Raw genomic sequence first — 12,342 nt, 5'->3', positions numbered from 1 at the left:
TGAACTCTGTGAGCGATTATAAGGCATCTTGTTCAATGTCCCTGTCTTATAGGTGAAGAACCTGAGGTTAGCAGCTGTTGTACAGCTCTCTTAAGGTTATCACCCTAGTGAGTTCAGCATTCCCCAACTCCCTATTTAGGGCTCGTTCCAGCCACAGAGTCACAGAGCATTTGTTCCGAACCTTAGAGGCCATTGAGTCCAACTCTTTTCTTATAATTAATTAGTTCTTTGTTATCAGTTAAGGACTTTGTGGCCAAGAAAGGTGAGGCAATCTGCTAAGGTCACAGGGAATCAAAGGCAGAGCCAGGAGCTGGAACCTACTACATCTTTATTCTCCAAGTGCCTGAGACGCCTCCTCCAGGGTTTCTCGCAGGGCATCCCGAGTTTGTACTGTGCACAGAGCAGTGAAGAGGTTCTAGCTCTTCATCTTACAGGGGAAGGGGACATGGGGTTTTTATCTTCCTTTTGCACAGAAGGAAGATGGGGCGGGGCTTGGAGATTCCAATGAGAAGCTAACTGTGTTTCAGTGTTACTTAACTGTAGTAGATCAATTGAAGAGCGTATTTATCAATTGGTCAAACTGTTGAGTACCGACCAGTATGCAAAGATAAAACCCCAACAAAGACAACAGAAAAGTGAAGACTCCATGCTTTCTCTGTTATCCATCGAGGGAAACTCTATATAAAGACTCTAAAACATACTAAAAATATGCAATGCATAGAAATTTCTGCTCACATACCAGATATTCTCTTTACTGTAGCCTCATGGACATGTCTCTTCTCCCTTTCTAAATCAAATCCTCCTTGAAGCAAGACTGTATCTTAGTGATTTCTATCTGCAGTACTTGGCATATCTAACACCAGTTTAAATTAACTTACATTCAATAATGGTACAAAACATCATAAGGCTTCTACATTGATTAGCATTAGGCACAACTGTGGAAAACAGGAAATAAAGTCAGTCACTTAAACAAGTAGAAATGCATTGGTGCCCCCACATTCAAGGTGTCCATAGGTGGTAGCCAGCACTTCGTGGCACAAGTGATCTGAACACCTTGCTTATTGCACTGCTGTGTGGCTTTCATTCCCAAATGGCTGCTGGGTAACACATCCATGCTAGAGAGCAGGAAGGACGGAAGTGATGAAGAAAGATGTGCCCCAGCCTTTAGGAATACTTCCAAGAAAATGCATGCACCACTTCTCCTTAAATCACATGAGCCAAAATTTAACCACAACCACAGCTAGCTGCAAAAGAGTCTGGAAAATGTAGCCTTTTTTTTTTTTTTTTTTCCAGGATCCACAGTCTTACCTAAATGTCAGGGATTCACTTATTGAAGGAGAGGGAAGATCAGAGAAAAGTGGCAGGATCTGACACAACTCCAAACTCCTGAAAGAAATGTTTCACTGCAATATTTTAGTTTTTTTTTTTTTAATTAGAGGAGGATCATCAGTCTCTAGTCATATGTTTAAGATTGTAGGTTTAATAATAATCAGATCCAATTGTACCCTGGCTCTGTCGAATACTGCATATGTGTGACTTTGTTGAAGGCACTTAACTCATGGGATTGTTGGAAAAATTAGGCATAGTCCTGGCACATACGCAATATTCAATAAATGATGGTGTTTATTGTCATTTTTTTCTTATTAATTTCCCTGTCAAGAAAATACATATCCAAAAACATGTCTAGTAAAAGATAATAGCCCCCATCTGCTGGAAGATGCGTGACTCACAACCCGCAGTCACCAGAGTGCCTTCCTTCTAATCAAGTTGGTGCGGGGAAGCACTGCCGTGAGTCTCTGTGTATATGGGTCTTGATCCTGTGGCCACCTGGGGGATCCCATCACCCAGGCTTCTCTGCGTTTGGGGGCTCAGTACCCTGGACAGATATGGCACAGAGGAATTCTGGGGTCATTCAATACCTTTCCATTATAAGTATATCCATAAAGCATATCATTTTCCCATATTGGGGGAAACAGTAAAGTTGCTGGTACCCCCTCCAAACAATTTCATTGGTCAGCTGGCTTTGAATTAGTTGAGCAATGAAGTTGCACACCAATTAGAGGCTCTTTTTAAGAGAGGTGGTTATAGAACCACCGGCAGTGACTTTGGCCTGGGAACAAACTCAGTAGAATAAAATTCACTGAGCACTCGCTATATGGCCAGCACTGTCTTGAGCACTGAAGATCAATGACGTCTTGTGGGAGAGACAGAACTCAAGAGAGAAGATGGTATCCTGAGAAAGAATTATAACACAAACTCAGGTCAAGAAAGTTTGTACTTTCATCTCTCCACAGAATAGCAGGAAATGAATATATAGAACTCAGGATGAAGAATTTCTATTAAAGAATGAGCAGGGAAAATATAAAGATATTTCCAGTGTTGCCTTTCTTTTCTTTAGCCACTAATTTTGTGACCTCTGTTAGTTTAGTTACCAGTTACCGGGCACTCCAACACCAGGAATGAAGCCAATGAACGAAGTTTTGTTTTGTTTTGTTTTGTTTTTACAGGAAGAGGGCTGGTAAACTAACACTATACCAACCCAGCCCTGGGTGCAGTGATTATGTTTTGCATGACACCAGAACTTTTAAAAGGAATCGAGCAACAGTTTTGTAATTAAAGTCACTAAGCAACTACGATCTGAAACTTACTACATTGTTTTAGGCTACAGACGTTTGTTAATTTACTGTCATCTGACTTGAAAGTTAACATAGTGGAAACAGGATGGTGCTTTGAATGTGTTAATCTAGCTGCCTCCTTAGCTTCTGGGTAATGGTGCAAGTGTTACTTAATGTCTTTTAGCTTCTGTTTCCTCTTCTGGGGGATTTTGGGAAGATTAACTGGAAATGCCTGTGCAAAACGCCTGACGTATATTGGAGACTTAACATCAGTTTGTCATCTTCCTCTCCAGGATCCTTCCTTCCTCTCCAAAATGCTCTCCCCAGTTGCTAAACAATGGACAACGTTTAGTGCTTGCTTTATAACCCTTTTCAATGTTCGAGACTTCTAAGTGTACATCCTTTCTTGGTACTCTCTCCTGTTGTTTTTCATAACGCCTGTGTCTCTTGCTTCCTTCCTACCTTTACATTTCTATTCTTCATGGACTCAGGTTTCCCCACCAGCTCCGAAAAGGCTCGTGTTCCCCGACTTCCATCTGCACCCTTCTCTTACTTTATATTATCTTTCTTGGCCAATTAATCGGTTTCGTGGCTGCAGCCACCACAGCTTTCAATCTGCTGGAGATTTCTAAATCCACACCTACTGCCGTGACTCGTTCCCGAGTCTCAGTTCTGTGTTTCCAACAGCCTGTTTTATACCTTCCTCTGAATGTCCCAGGAAGTTCAAAATTTTTTAAATGGAACTTTCCCCTCTCCTTGTTCCCCCGCTCGGCTACTACATGCCTCCCCCCCCCCCCCTTGCTAAGTGGCCTCTTTCTTTTCCACTTACCCTAACTTTTCCTTTTAATCAGTCACCAAAGCCTGTCCATTCAGCCTGCAGAATTTCTCCCAGACTTTCCCTCCTCCCCATTACTGCTCCCATCACCCTATTTCAGGTTTGCTTTTCCTCACTTTTATTTTTGATGACCACACTTGCCTCCTAATGGATTTTTCTGCCTCCATTTTCTTTCCCCCTCCGGTCCATCTGTCCAAATCATAATTAGTTTTATATCAACATAGCCTCTCTTGCTTAACTATCTTAAATGAAGAAATTCTGGCTAAAACAGGAGAACGGAGCTTATTTCACCCCAACTCTATCTCTAAAAACGAACACAGTAAAATTTGGATCTAATAGGGAAGAAGAACCTTATAGTAAAACCACATTTCCACAGCGGTCTCCAAAAAGAGACAACACATCACTCAAGAGCCAGTTGTACCTGAAATAGCAACGTGCCAGGTCATGGGTAGACTGCGAATGCGTCCACGTCCCCTGATCCACGCCGTGCAGTGTCATGGGAAGTGGAGCCGAAATAGAATCCCGAAGGTGCGCCGTGTTCACAAGAATTCTCCGAGTGAGAGCACAGAAGAGATGGGAGGCGACAGTCGTAGCTGAGTCAGCTGATTCACGCAGGCAGACGCAGGCAGACCACACACTTCTGACACGCGAGGCTGCCCTGCGTGCCGGGCAGAGCTCCTCGCTCTTCCATCACATAGTTCTCCATAAAGAAAAGAAAAAAATGTGTATCAGAGAAGATCAAAATAGACTATGTAACAAAAATTAGAAATCAGAGGAAGCATTAGAATCGAAAACTAAGAGAAATGAAAACACGTCCATCATATCAATAGATTTAAATGCAGATAAAATGATCTGTTAAAAGACATAAAAAGTGAATAATAAAATAAAATCCATATCTGATACTCTACAGCAAAATCGACTCGTGATTGATAAAAAATGTAAACATAAAATAGGAAATTATAAAAGTACAAAAGAAAACATGGGTGGATTTTAAAGTAATATTAGAGAGGAAGAGATATTTCAAGAAACTGGCTAGGGTCCAGAAGCCATAAATGACGTCGTGGTTAATTTGCCTATTTTCTTACTATATAAAGAGCTCTTATAAACCAGCAAGGAAAGACCACAAACTAATAGAAAAATTGGCAAGGAAAATTAAAAAAAAACAACTGTTTTCAAAGAAAGAAGTGCAAGTGGTTTATAAACATTAGCGGTTGCTCATCTTCACCCTGTGATAGAAATGTATGTCAAAAAAAGAAAAAAAAAGAATTCTAAAAGGTTAACTTCTCATATCAGGTAAGATTTAAAACTTTGATAACAAAATTATGTCACGGGTATGTGAAAATATATGCAGTCACACTCTGGTGTTAGGAGTACAAATTGGTACTTGTTTTAATGGGCAAGTTGAAAACAGTTCTCAGATATCAAAATTACCCTTTGATCCAGCAATTCTGCTTTTCGCACTTTTTTTCCTACAGAAATACTCTCACATATTTGCACAGATATAAGTACAAGAATGGATTCAGCCTCATTTGTGATAATAAACAATTGGGAACAATTTAAATATGATCAACGAAGAATTAAAGAAAAGAAGATGTAACGATCTAATGTGTGGCATACCGCACAGCTATTAAAATACTAAGGTGAAATTAAATATGCTGAAATGGAAAGATCTATGTGATACATTGTAGAGTGAGAGAGAAGCATGTACCATACAGTGAATAAATATTCATTGACAGAAAGACTTATGAGTTTATACATAAAATTTCTGGAAGGAGAGAGAATAAAGACTTAATACTGCACAATAGACCGATAGTCTGGGATGAAGAGATGGAGTCATTTTTTATCATATCCTTTTATACTGTTTGTATATTTTTTCACTATGTGTGTACTTTTCATAATGAGAATAGAAAAAGCTAAAAACAAAATATAGGCAGTTCCCAACTTAAATTTTTTTTTTCCACTTTATGATGGTGCGAAAGCGATAGGCATTCAGTAGAAATCGAACTTTGAATTTTGAATGTGGATCTTCTTCTGGGCTAGCGGTATGTGGAGTGACCCTCTCTTATGATGCTGGGCAGTGAGCCACAGCTCCGTCAGGCACGCGATCGTGAGGGTCACCAATGGCCTACAGTGTACTGTGTTGCCAGTGTTTTTTTGGATATTGTGTTCTGAGCAAGTTTAAGGAGGGTAAATGTATTAAATGCATTGTCAACTTACGCTATCTTCAACTTACAAGGCGTTTAACTGGGACATAACTTCGTCGTAAGTCTAGAAGCATCTGTACAATAAAATGCAAAAGAGAAAATTTCAAATCTTTTTAATGATCTTGCATTATTTATAGGGCTAAGTCCAGAAGCTCCACCAAGCATGAGAGTGCCTTGCTTGGTAAACTACTCCAGTTGACCTTGGCCGCCCTGTCTCCCAGCATTTCTCTCATTTGCCTCTTCTCTACTCACATCTAACCAGTTATTGTTTCTCGAGCCCATCATGGCCTCATGGCTTTATTTATTTACCCCTTTTGCGTGAAATGCCCTTGATTCTCTTCCAGAAAATTTTATTCATCCATTAAGGCCCAGTTCAAATGATGCTTCATCTATGAAGTCTGATCTGGCCGTTCCAGGCAAAATTAGCTTTTCCATCCTTGCTCTCATCCTACATTAATCTGAGGAAGGCCAGGTCTGTTGTCACCTTAGCTGCTCTGTGAGCGACAGGAGGACTAGATGAATCAGGCTTCCAGTTGCTGGGTGAATTGGACCCATTCCCTTGGGACTTCCATGAGTGGAAACTGTGCTAGGGACAGTTTGGGTTCCACACTTGTGTGGACAGTTCATATCATACAGAAAGAAGAGGACAAGAAGGGTCCAAACACGTTTACTAACATCACACATACATGTATGTGTTTTCCATAAATTGCCTCATTCGGCCTTCACCCTTCAAAACAGGTCTTATTATCCTTGTTTTGTAAATAAAGAAATCCGAGGCTCAGATTGGTTAAGTAAATTATGCAGAGTAAATGGTGGAGTTTGGTTTTAAATTTGGGACTTTCTGGCTCCCAAGCCTGTGCCTCTTTCATTCTGGAATCTGTGTTAGGGGAGAGGGGGTGGTTCAGGATGAAGCAACAGTGTTCTCACTCGAGAGGCTACATCCCCAAATGCCCTCTTTTCCTGCGATGTGGAAATGAGCATGGGCTGGGCTGAGGGTCGGGGCACAGAAGGTAACAGAAGGAGCAGGCTTGGGGGAACTCGGGTGTGGCGACCTCCCCCCCACCCCCCGCCCCCACTACTCCGTGCATGGCATTTATCTGCTAAGTCTCTGTCTCTGGAAGTCCTGGATTTGTGGATGTTCTCCTGCCCCAAGTCCTGTCCTTCGAAAAGGCCAGCTGGAGTGACTGTTTTCTGGAATAATGTAGGGAGGGTGATGATTAATGCTTGGCAAACTTCGGAGCAGGAAATGCGAAACACGTGCCTGCTTGGGGTTCCTTCAAATGTTTCTAATCAAGCGACCAGATTTCACTTGAATCTTTTATGGCTTCTCTGAAATTTGTAGTGAAATTGAAAGCCAAGTGTAGCCTGGACCAATTTGTGGTTGCTATAATAACTATCCCCTTTCCTGACTCCTTCCACCGCTTAGTGCAAATTATTATTGCAGTAAAATTTTTCTTAGTCATACTTTCCAGGGGGTTGAAATGTCTTAGCTTGTCACACGGATAAATATATAATGTGACTATTAGAGCAGTATGGCTGTATGGGTCTTTGCATGAAATTCGACAAAAGACAAAGTTGAAATTATATACTGAAAATTCTGTTAAGTAGGATGTGCTGCACTTTAAGTTCAAGAAACATTTTGAGCACCTACTGTGTGTAAGGGATGTTGGGATCTGAGTATACAGAGCTAGTTCCTACCTTTATTTCTTTTGAAAGTCCATAACAAACTGAATACATCTTAAAGTGAACTCACTATCTTCACAGTCCTGAGCAACCTAGTCGCTAAAGCCAGAAACCCTGGAATCATCCCTGATTCTTCTCCCTCCTTCACAACCAGATTTAGTCAAATCCAAGAGACTTTTTCTCCTAAATGTTTCTTGATTTTTTGTCCTCATCACCATGGCCATGATCCCTCCCCTGGTCAAGACCTTCATCATCTCTTGCTAGTGGCTTCCCTTCTTACATCCCTGCCCCCAGGACACTTGTCTTTCTTAACCCTGCTAGAGCAATTACTCAGAACACAGATATGACTATGTCGCTCCTTTGCTTAAAACTCTTCATGAACTCCTGATCACCTACAGGATGAATGCCAAACCCTTCAGCAAGACATTCAAGGCCTTCTACCCTGGTGCCGTGTTGGGGAGGGTGGGCAGACCACGAATGAAGACATCTTAGAAAAAACAGCATTTTTTTTATTGGGAAACATCCATCAAGACTAAAAAGAAATTATTCTGGTATTTTTTATCTGTAAAAATGGGAAAACTGTGGTTTTGGATGATCTAAGATGAATTCCCAATTCCTAGACCTCCGTCTTTTCAAGTGCATTCTGTGATGGCAGAAAAAAAATACAGTTAAGACAAATACAGTAGTTTCTTTTTTTGTCCGTAGGAGATTCCAAAATTCCTGTAACCACAGATAGTACCAAAATTTCACCTTTTTACTTAAAGGAAGTACTTTACAGCTTCTCTTCTTCATATCCAAATTGCCATCATCAGAGCCATTATTAAGTAAAACAAGGATTACTTGAATACAAGCGCTGTGATACTGCAACAGTCGATCTGATAACCAAGAAAGCTACGAAGTGACTAGTGGGTGGGAAGCATATCCAGCCTGGACAGACTGAACAAAGGGGATGATTCACACCCCAAGCAGGACAGAGTGGAACTGCACAAAACTTCATCACACTACTCAGAAGGGCACACAATTTAAAACTTAAGAGTTATTTCTTGAAATTTTCGCTTAATATTTTTGAACTGTAGTTGACGGCAGATAAACTATAGAAAGCGAAATTGCAGATAAAGGGGGACTATCTATAGGACAGTAGGTTATAAGCTTTGGGAGCTTTTTCAGTCAAGATGTGTTGTTCATTGGAAACACGAGTTCAAAAAACACAAGTTTTTTTTTTAACATTTATGTGTGCATCCATCTATTCATTCATTTCTTTAATCAACAGATGTCTATCGAACACCTAGATAAAGAGGTTACAGAGTACCATATAGTCACTGCTTTCAAGGGAATAATAGGCAGTAATAAAACCATAGAATGAGCACTCTTATGGAAAACATACGGTACCCTGAGAACACATATTAGGAGCACTTAATCCAGCCCAAGAGGGTCAGAAAAGGTGATGCTTAGGCGGAGAGCAGAAGGAAGAATGTGATTACTGAGGCGAAGGGAAGAATGAAAAGGAGTTCAAGTGAAGGAGAACATGGACGAAGGATTAGAAGCAAGACAGAGGGAGAATTGTGAGATGCTAACAGGGGGAGATTATAGTGCTGAGGTTAGGGTGGAAGCAGGTGTAGGGGAGATCGGCCTACAGCAGCAAGTAATAAGCCTTCTAGGCAGCCATGCCCAACCTTTTTAGCACCAGGGACCAGGGCTCCTGTGAGAATCTGAAGCCCGATGATCTGAGGTGGAGCTGAGGCGGTGATGCTAGTGCTGGGGAGCGGCTGCAAATATAGAGGAATCTTTGCTCGCCTGCCAGCTGCTCACCTCCTTCTGTGAGGCCCAGTTCGTAACAGGCCATGGATCAGTACCAGTTCATGACCTGGGAGTTGGGGACCCCTGCTGTAGGGGACACCTCTAGCTCTTTTTGGGTCTTAGGCAGAAGTTGGCCAGTGCCAGGGCTCATGGCTTAGCAGGAAGAACATGGACTGGGTTCCAGCTCACTTAACTCCTTAGCTAGAGACCTTTTTCTACAGGCAGCAACTGTGATCAAGTTATTGCAAAACTATATCAAGGAGCTCATGCTTCGTTTTCAGGACAGTGGGAAACCATGCAGGGTATTAAGCAGGTGAAGTAGGTAGTCAGGATAGAATTTTAGGAGAATCTCTCTGGCTGAAGCACGGAAGATATGTTAGACTTCAAATTGGAGTTAAGGAGGGTGGTCAGGCTATTTTCTCAGGGGTCCAGGTGAGAGATGATGGTGGCCTTACCTAAAGTAGTGCCATTTACTGGAGTCAGTGCCATCATGAGTAATTAAGGGAAATTCAGAATCAGACTTCAAGGAGCTAGGTAGGAATTATAGTCTTTCTTTTTTCTTACTGAAAGTCTGCCTTTGTGAGAGACACCAACCACTGGACTTGCTGGACCACGATTTTGACTCAGTGAGAAAACAGGTTCTATTGAGATCTAATTGATAATTTTAAAAATGCACATATCTAATGTTTATAATTCAATGAATTTGGATGTATACATAAACCATCAGAGTAACAAACATATCCATCACTTCTAAAGGGGTCCTTAACAGTAAATAGTCAACAAAAGAAAAAGAGAAAGAGAACAAGATTCTGTTTGCACCCTACCCTGGTCCAAATAAGCGTCCCCTACGTCCTTTAGTTGTACAATAACCTCCTCTGAACCTAATGGGGACATTTGTTTGTGACAACTTGTTCTGTTTTCCCTCCCACTGGAAACATTCTCACAAAGCAATTGAAGAATCTCATTCATTAGCCCAAAAAGCGACTGGAGCTTTTATGGTGGTACAATCGCACCAAGTTGAAGTTTTACAGGCCCAGCCTGGCCTGGCGTGGGTGCGATGTGAGCAGCTGGGCGGGGGTGTTGTGATTAGTACAGAGAGTCAGACAGTAGAGGCATTAGCCGCAATGCAGGCTTGGGTTGGTCTGTGTTATTATCTTCAATCGCCAACTCAGGGGTGCTTGGAGGGCTAGAGCTTGAGCTGGAAAAACCACGAATGAACAAAGTAATCAATTGTATTTTCTCTAGTTTTCTAACCATGTTAAAACATTGTGTTTTTTTTTTTTTTTTCCTTTCTAACCGAAGGAAAAATCTCTGTCATAAAAGAATGAGGTGTCAGGAGAGGTGAAATCTATGCTCAGCATTTTCCCTTCTCAGGTATTGGGAAACTTGGTAAGATAGCCTTCTCTGAGCTGTCTCAGAATTCCTTTCAGACTTAAAAATCCCATGCTTCTATGGAATATTTGCATTTCGAAGCATAAGTACACAGTGCGGTCTCAATATATATCTGTAAAATTGGAGGGATGAGCATTCTGTGTTGGCCCAGGGCTATTAATGGGAGACATTGTCTTATTTTTCACAGTCCGGCAGAGAAGATGGTCCTAGACCCAGGTGATAACTGGACACAATCTAGGCACTATCCCACAGGAATGTACAGGGATCACAGAGGTGGAGAAGGTAAGAAAGATAGATAGTTGAGTTGAATTTGAACAGAAGTTTGCCAGATGTGCAGGAAAGACCATTCAAAGCAGTGGAAGTCAGACGAAGGCCCACTAATTGCCTTCCATAACTCAAAGTAGACACTCGATGTTTTCATGCAAGAATGGCTCTCCTGGAACTGGCACTATAATTGTCTGATCAGTTGGTGGCAAAATCGGTATACCCCATGGCCACTTGCTACAGATGGCTGTGTCTGAACACTGGACTGCCTATCAAGGGTCAGCCACCCAAGTTCTGATTTCAGGCCACCTGAGAACTGTAGACAGAAAATAAAGAAATCGCTGGAGAGAAATGCAGGTGAACAGGCAAGACCCAAGGTCCGTGGAGCCAACATTGTCTTTCTGCTAGTGGTGCTGATGATTGTCTGCTGGGAGAAACGAGGTTCTTTCCATCAGCTTTTATGCCAGGAATGGACCTAACCCACCTCCCCCACCCCCACACACACACTTAACAATTAACAATTACTCTTCAGCTTCAGCTAAGTCTTGCCACTGTCCCTGCTCTCATCAGGCAGAACACAGATGACAATCTGGCAGTGGATATCTGCGTGGTATATGACGTTTCCTAGAATAACAGTTTGCATTATTTTTTAAAAGTACCAGAACCCTGTTTCCATATTAAATTTTACTTAGAACAACAATATATAAACAGCCATGGTCAAACTTTAACAACTACACTAGCATAAATATTTATCAGGCATTTATAATGTCCCAGGGGCCGTGCTATGCCCTTGATATGCATAGCAACTAATTTAATCTTTATAGCAGTAGGATGGTGTGGCGCTTCTAAGGTTGGAATTATTTTTATCCTCTTTTTAGAGACGAGGAAGCAGGTAATAAAGATTTATAGCTAATACATGGCAAAGCTACAGTCTGACCTGGGCAGTTTGCCCTCATTGTGGGGTCTTTATGGCACAAGAGGTCCTGCCTCGATGGTCCCAGTGGGACAGGGCTGCTGAGGCCAAGAGGAGCCATCCTGGAATCCATCCCCTTTCCTTTTCTTCTGTGGTAACAGGTGTATCTACGCTTCTCTAGCCTCCTTCCCCAAGGTCAGGAGTTTGGAAAATTTATCAGGTTGCTGTGTAATATAGTCTGAGAAATACTGCCTTAGTTTGTTCTCCAAGATCTCTACCAGAGCCCACATTCTGCCACATTGGCTCAATGTAAAAGGGATGCTTGTGGCTAAATAAGTCTTCAAAAGTGGTACTAGATGCCAGTCATGCATACAAAGAAAACAGTTGTTATATACTGCCATTTATATGAAATGTCTAGAACAGGCTAATCTAGAGAGACAGAAAGTAGATTAGTGGTTACCTAGGACTGGGGTGGTGGGGAAACATGGGGAGTGACTACTAACAGGTTTCATTCTGGAGTGATGAAAATGTTCTAGGATTGACTGTGGTGAAGATGAACTCTGCGAATATCCTATAAACCATGAACTGTACAATTGAAATTGAGAAACTGTGTTTTATATGATTTTTTAGCTCAATAAA

Source organism: Rousettus aegyptiacus, unplaced genomic scaffold, assembly GCF_014176215.1.
Source record: "Rousettus aegyptiacus isolate mRouAeg1 unplaced genomic scaffold, mRouAeg1.p scaffold_m13_p_15, whole genome shotgun sequence".
In the NCBI taxonomy this organism is placed as follows: domain Eukaryota; kingdom Metazoa; phylum Chordata; class Mammalia; order Chiroptera; family Pteropodidae; genus Rousettus; species Rousettus aegyptiacus.
The sequence above is the reverse complement of the archived record's forward strand: the minus strand, read 5'-3'. Positions refer to the sequence as shown.